This window comes from Manis javanica, chromosome 16, assembly GCF_040802235.1.
Source record: "Manis javanica isolate MJ-LG chromosome 16, MJ_LKY, whole genome shotgun sequence".
Lineage (NCBI taxonomy): Eukaryota > Metazoa > Chordata > Mammalia > Pholidota > Manidae > Manis > Manis javanica.
The window spans coordinates 21,667,902-21,673,901 of NC_133171.1; positions in this window are offsets into that span (position 1 = coordinate 21,667,902).

Below are 6,000 nucleotides of genomic sequence, written 5' to 3' on the forward strand. Positions count from 1 at the left end.
TGTCTAACCCCATACACAAAAGTAAATTCAAAATGGATCAAAGACCTGAATGTAAGTCATGAAACCATAAAACTCTTAGGAAAAAACATAGGCAAAAATCTCTTGGACATAAACATGAGTGACTTCTTCATGAATATATCTCCCTGGGCAAGGAAAACAAAAGCAAAAATGAACAAGTGGGACTATATGAAGCTGAAAAGCTTCTATACACCAAAGGACACCATCAATAGAACAAAAAGGTACCCTATAGTATGGGAGAATATATTCGTAAATGACAGATCCGATAAAGGCTTGACATCTAAAATATATAAAGAGCTCACGCACCTCAACAAACAAAAAGCAAATAATCCAATTAAAAAATGGGCAGAGGAACTGAACAGACAGTTCTCCAAAGAAGAAATTCAGATGGCCAACAGGCACATGAAAAGATGCTCCACATCACACTAATCATCAGAGAAATGCAAATTAAAACCACAATGAGATATCACCTCACAGCAGTAAGGATAGCTGCCATCCAAAAGACAAACAACAACAAATGTTGGTGAGACTGCGGAGAAAGGGGAACCCTCCTACACTGCTGGTGGAAATGTAAATTAGTTCAACCATTGTGGAAAGCAATATGGAGGTTCCTCAAAATGCTCAAAATAGACATACCATTTGACCCAGGATTTCCACTTCTAGGAATGTACCCTAAGAATGCAGGAGCCCAGTTTGAAAAAGACAAATGCACCCCTATGTTTATCGCTGCACTATTTACAATAGCCAAGAAATGGAAGCAACCTAAGTGTCCATCAGTAGGTGAATGGATAAAGAAGAGGTGGTACATATACACAATGGAATATTATTCAACCATAAGAAGAAAACAAATCCTACCATTTGCAACAACATGGATGGAGCTAGAGGGTATTATGCTCAGTGAAATAAGCCAAGCAGAGAAAGACAAATACCAAATGATTTCACTCATCTGTGGAGTATAAGAACAAAGGAAAAACTGAAGGAACAAAACAGCAGCAGAATCACAGAACCCAAGAATGGACTAACAGTTACCAAAGGGAAAGAGACTGGAGAGAATGGGAGGGTAGGGAGTGATAAGGGCGGGGAAGAAGAAGGGGGGTATTATGATTAGCATGTATAATGTGGGGGGGGAAGGGGAGGGCTTTGCTACACAGAGAAGACAAGTAGTGATTCTACAACATCTTTCTATGGTGATGGACAGTGACTGTAATGGGGTTTGTTGGGGGGACTTGGGGTAGGGGAGAGCCTAGTAAATATAATGTTCTTCATGTAATTGTAGATTAATGGTAACAAAATTAAAAAAAAGAAAACAAAATAAAGTTATGTATTCACTGTACTGTAGTCTCTCATGTGCAATAGCATTATGTCTAAAAAACAATGAGCATATCTTAATTAAAAATACTTTATTACTAAAAAATGTTAACCATCTGAACTTTCAGATCATAATGTTTTGGGGTCTCCCCTCAGTGTGGACGGCTGCTGACTGATCAGGGTGGGGGCTGCCAAGGGTGGGGTGACGGACAATTTCTACAAACAAGACAACAGTGAAGTTTGCTGCCTCGAATGGCTCTTCCTCTCGCAGGTGATTTCTCTGTACCGGGTGATGCTGCTTGACAGCATTTTAGCCACAGTAGAACTTTGAAAATTGGAGTCAATCCTCTCAAACCTGCTGCTGCTTTGTCGACTGAGTTTATGTAATAATCTAACTCCTCTTGCATTTCAGCACTTCCCAGCACCTTCACCAGGGGCAGATTCCGTCTCGAGAAGCCACTTTCTTTGCTCGTCCGTAAGGAGCAGCCCCTCGTCTGTTAATTTGATGATGAGATGCAGCGATTCGGTCCCACCCTCAGGCTCCGCTTCTAACTCTAGTTCTCTTGCTGTCTCCGCCGCGTCTGCAGGGACTCCCTCCACTGACGTCCGGAAGCCCTCAAAGCCACACAGGAGGGCTGGAGTCAACCTCTTCCAGACTCCTGTTAACGTTGGTATCCCACAAATCATGACTGTTCTTAACAGCATCTAGAATGGCGAATCCTTTCCAGGTTTTCAATTAGCTTTGCCCAGATCCATGAGAGGATCACTGTCTGTGGCAGCTGTAGCCTTTACAAAATGTATTTCTTAAAGAATGAGACTTGGAAGTTGACATGACTCCCTGGTCCATGGGCTGCAGAATGAATCGTGTCAGCAGGCCTGAAAATGACATTCATCTCACTGTCCTTCCCCATCAGGGCTCTTCGTGACCAGGTCATTGTCAGTGAGCAGTCATTCTGAAAGGAATCTTTTTTTCTGAGCAGTAGGGCTCAACAGTGGGCGTAAGATATTCAGTAAACCCTGTTGTAAACAGATGTGCCGTCATCCAGGCTGTGTTGTTCCACTGACAGAGAGAGCACAGGCAGAGTAGATTTAGGACAACTGTTAAGGGCCCTGGGATTTGGGGGATGGTCAAGGGGCATTGGCTTCAACTTAAAGTCCCCAGCTGCATGAGCCCCTAACAGGAGGGTCAGCCTGTCCTGTGAAGCTCTGAAGCCAGGCAGACTTCTCTCCAGCTATGAAAGCCCTAGATGGCACCTCCCAATAGAAGGCTGTTTGCTCTACACTGAAAATCTGTTGTTCAGTGCAGCCACCTTCCTGAATTATCTCAGCTGGTTCTTCTGGGAACTTGCTGCAGCCTCCCCATCAGCACCTGCTGCCTCACCTGCACTCTTCTGTCATGCAGATGCTTCTTTCCTTGGTTCTCATGAACCAACCTCCGCCAGCGTCCAACTTTCCTCCTGCAGCTTCCACATCCCTCAGCCATCACGGAATTGAAGAAAGTCAGGGCCTGTTTCTGGACTAGCATTTGGCTTATGGGATGTGGCTGGTTTGAACTTCATCCAGACCACTGAAACTTTCTCCACATCAGTAACAAGGCTACATCGCTTTCTTATCATTGGTGTGTTCACTGGAGAAGCACTTTTAGTTTCCTTCAAGAACGTTCCCTTTGCATCCACAGCCTGGCCGCCTGGTGCAAGAGGCCCAGCTCTCACCTGTCTCAGCTTTTGCCAGGCCTTCCTCACTGAGCTTAATTGTTTCGAAGAAGCTTGTGATTTAGAGTGACAGCCATGCGACTCTTCCTTCTCTTGAACACTTCGAGGCCATTCTATGTTAATAATTAGCTTACTATCAATACTGTTGTCTCAGGAAATAGGGAGGCCCGGGGAGGAGAAAGACGGGCGATGTCCAGTTGGTGGAACAGTCAGAGCACACCCAACATTTACCGATTAAGTTCTCCATCTTAGATGGGCATAGTTCAAGGTGCCCTCAACCAGTTACAAAAGCAACATCAAAAGCCACTGGTCACATATCACTGTAACAAATATAATGATAATGAAAAAGCCTGAGGTATCAGAAGTACCAAAAATGTGACACGGAGACATGGAGTGAGCACACACTGTTGGGAACATGGTGCCGACAGACTTGTCCACCACAGGTTTGACACCAGCTTCTGTTTGTAAAAAATTTAGTATCTGCAAAGTGCAATAAAGTGAAGCACAATAAAACTAGGTATGCCTGTATTTTTCAGTTTTTTAAATGGCACTTACAGAAAAAAAAATTGGAAGGTTTTTAATAGAATAAGCATTAGTTACTTCAAACTCCTTGTTCCCAGAAGCAAGCCGTTTCTTTAATAAGATTATTCCACACTCTGCAAGGAGACGCACTATGAAGCTCCTTTTGTCATTAAGGGTGAGCTATTGCATCAGCATATGAGCATGCAAGACATTTAAAAACTTTGGAATTTATAAAAAAGGTGTAGAGATCCAGATACATATTTTCCCATACTAAATGCCACATATATCCATACAGAAATGAACAAAATCAGTCTAGGACAAAACAACAATTGGAAATAGGTAGCTAGCGTTAAGGGAGAACTAACACTGGCTTCTCAGTCGGAAGGTAGGGTGGAGTTTGCCACTTGTTCATCACAACTTTGGTCAAATAATTTAACACTTTAAGGGTCATCAGATGTGACGTGGTACTGATCATACTTATGAGGAATAAGTGACATGATATATTCTTGGAAGAACAGAAAAAGTAGGCACGTGAGTAGAGGGAAATCATTACCTACTCAACATTGTCTTTTATTGCTGTATCAATATCCCACACTTTTTTTTAACAACAGAAGTTTGACAACAGGAAACTTTAAAAGCTAGGCACGTTGTTTTGCCCTATAATCTGCCATCTTTGAGAGCTCTCGCCTTTATAGACCCGGGCACAGACCGCAGATACGCTTCCACGAGCACGCGGCCCGAGGAGAAGCGGTTCTATACACACATAGCTTTGCTTCACCAGCTGTTTCCATGGGGGAGGCACCGATAGAAATCAAGAGTCTCCACTGTGGGTGAGGGCAGGGATTCTGGGCAGGGATTCTAGAATTCAGGCTGAAGGCTCCCTGCCAGCAGAGCTGGGGGATACCCTGAAAGGCATGGCTAAAAGTGCCTCCCTTTTTCTCTCTTTAACGGACCTGGATGCCAAATGTCAAGTCCCTGTCCCTGGTGATAATGACCCTAATTAGACAACACTCTCCACACAGTCTATAGCAGGACATCCCAAACTTTAGAAATTTTTTACCCTGATATACAGATCCCAGAAGTTATGATACATAATCATGGAAACCAAATACTGGGTACACCTAGAAAAAACGGTTAGTGATATTTTTTTCTTTTGTAAGAATGCCCAAATCTTAAATGTAGCTTCTGTATTTGCTTCTAAAATCAGTATATCTGTAAAATTCACTCCCCTAAACACAGAGAGGCTCCTTCCAGCAATCACAGATCTCTCTGTTCTTGACCTAAAATATTTTTCGCTGGAGAAACATAACAGGTAGAACCGGAGAACACGGGCCAGGAAAATCTGTTGATGTCATCACCGTGAACGTTGTTCCCAGGGTCCAGGATCAGCGGGGCCTGTAACTCTGAAGTCTAGTTTTACAGTGAATGTGCACTCTGCCATCTTAGGTAGGAAATAATGGCATTTCCCTAGAAAATTGCTACACTTTTCCTCCTGAAGAACAGATTCAGCATCATTTAAATAGACAAACTAGCTGTACATTTTGGACAGCTCTCCATGTGGGCCCCCCCAGAGCCAGAGCAGGTTGTTGGGAATGTGCTGGAAGTGCCGATCTGGGGGCTCCACCCCGGGTCTCCTGAGTCAGAAGCTCAGGGGCAGGCAGCCCTCAAAAGGGACCTGATGTAACTCAGGCCTGAGAACCACTGATCTAAGGTAACACAAGTAGGCATGGTCAGGGAGTGCCCTTTATAGACTGGCTACCTGCAGAGCTCTACAAATTCAGATTGAGCAGAGTGGGCAGGTATATACATTCACCTTTGCCTTCTCGCAGGATACAATGTTTGTGCTTAAAACAATTTCCTGTCTTTTTTATGGCCTGAAACTGTCAGTTCTCTGTGGTTAATATATCAGATTTGAAGTCATCAGGAAAGAGAAATGCTGTGGGAACAACTAATGCCAAAAAGATTGGGTAGCTCATGTCATCCCGCTGTCATAGCCTACAACCCCTGGGCTTCAAAAAACCTTCCAAGCATTGTCTCACAGCATTCCCTGAAGAAAAACCAATCTATGTGGTTTTACTGTGGCATTTTTTGTGAGCATACATTATGTTACACAAATTTCTCAAATTTAAAAGTTCAGCTTTTTCAAAGCTTAAAGGGTGTGTGTGTGTGTGTGTGTGTGTGTGTGTACTTTAGGGTCCAGGCAAGGAGTTTCTGTGCTTCAGGTTTAAGAAATATTAAAATTGTCCAAATGAAATTAGCCTATATACAGGGAATTTAAATAAAAGAAGAACTAGAAGATTCAAATTTCTCATGTGTCCACTTCTTAGCATCTGTGAAGACAGATGTACATAAACAAGAAATCATAGATGCATTCAGAGGAAGTGTTCATTTATAGACAAAGTAGGTCATGTTTTCATGAGTTAGGATTTTGTTTGCTATT